This window comes from Condylura cristata, unplaced genomic scaffold, assembly GCF_000260355.1.
Source record: "Condylura cristata isolate star-nosed mole 26May11 unplaced genomic scaffold, ConCri1.0 scaffold00017, whole genome shotgun sequence".
Lineage (NCBI taxonomy): Eukaryota > Metazoa > Chordata > Mammalia > Eulipotyphla > Talpidae > Condylura > Condylura cristata.
Genome location: NW_004567118.1, coordinates 4,958,206 through 4,959,871, shown reverse-complemented (window position 1 = coordinate 4,959,871; position 1,666 = coordinate 4,958,206).

Here is a 1,666-nt window from a genome sequence, read left to right as displayed (position 1 = left end):
CGCTCCCTACAAAGTTCATTCCCACTAACTCTTTTCCAGGCCACTTCCCCCTCACATCTGACAATCCGGGGCCCCTCATTCTCCCAGTAATCACTCCACTGCACTAATTGCACATGCAAATATGCAAATGCGTATTAATTAATTACTATACTAATTAGTTCTGTGGTATTTGCGAGTAATAAATCATTGGATGGGAGCGAGGAAGCTGGAGACCTGGCCCATTTTCATTCTGCATAAAATTTTAATGGTCTCTCTGGCTGATCCGGGACGGCAGCGCGCGGAGAGGCTCTTAAAGGGCCAGTGGCGGCGGGAAGGGGCAGGGGCGAGGGGCTGGGGGCGCCCCCAGGGGCGGGCCAGGCGCCCCGGGTGGGCTGGAAGACGCAGGCCCACACCCTGCAGAGGTGATGTCTAGCATGTTGGCTTTCCCTTTCCCCTCTGGGGCTAAGTGTCCTCCTGGGTGACTTCTAATGAAAGAATTGAGCAGGGGAGAAGACTAAGCCCGGTTTCTTTAAGAATGCAAAGAGGGCAAAGAGCTGTGAGAGGCCAATGCCCAGGCTTTGGGGGGCCCTGGGAGACAAAATCGAAGACTTCATCTCCAGGGTGTGTGAGTAAACTGAGGCACTGGACAGGCCAAACTCCTCTCTCACCCCTGCCCCATGGGAGGGATGGAACCCACTAGTCTGTTCTGGGTGCCCCAGACTTTTCTTGTCTCCGGTGGGGTCCACCAAGGCTGGGGGTGCCTCCAGCTTTTCCTTTCCACATGATCAAGCCACTGGCCCGCCCCCTGTGGGCACCAGCTGGCACCCTGGCCGAGCAGTCTTGGGCTTGAGTGGGCTCTCGGGACCCTGCTTTATTTCCAGGGGGTAGTCGGGGCCTGGGTACAGGGAGGGGGCTGGTTATTTTGCAGGACCCTTGGCTGGGGGAGGCAGAGGGACCCAGGTGCCCAAGCCAGGGTCCAGGGCAAGCCAGAATTGGCAATACTTAGAAAGAGGAGACTGCAGACCTGCCTGTGCGGGAGCTATAAGACCAAGTCTCCAGTCGGGTTCTGCTCACCCTCCAACCTTCTGCCTTCAAGTCCCTGTACCAGACAAAGCCAAATGAGGGTCACTGTTTGGGAGGGGAATGGGGGAGGGGAAGGGGAGGCAGGGGGAACGATGCTAATACAGTTAATTCAGGTGAATGTGTATGCAACTGGAGAGTGTTCTGGGAGCTCAATATGCCTCAACACTATCCAGTAGCCTAGGCAATGTTACAGGACCCATTTCATGGATGGGAAAATAGGGTCACTGGAAGGTTAAGTGACCTGTCCAGGGTCACTTAGCTTCCAGCAGTGGAGTAGTACTTGAACCCAGACAGCCCAGCAATGGCATCTTTCCACCACATCTGCACTTTCTCTCCACCAGCATGTCCTCTTACCCTGCCGAGAGTCAGGCCATATACTAAGAGCTTCATGGGCAGTGATGCAATCATCCCTCACCACCACCCAGGAGAAGGTGATCCTCCTCAGCCGGGGACCTCAAGGCTCAGAGAAGTTGACTTAGCTGTTCCTGACATACAGGAGGATATTGCAAGGTCAGAGAAGTGGGGGCCTCCAGGAGCTGGAGTTGGGTGGAGGCTGCCCCCTCTGTCCCATGATGCAGGCTGGGGAAGGGCTATGGCTACTGGG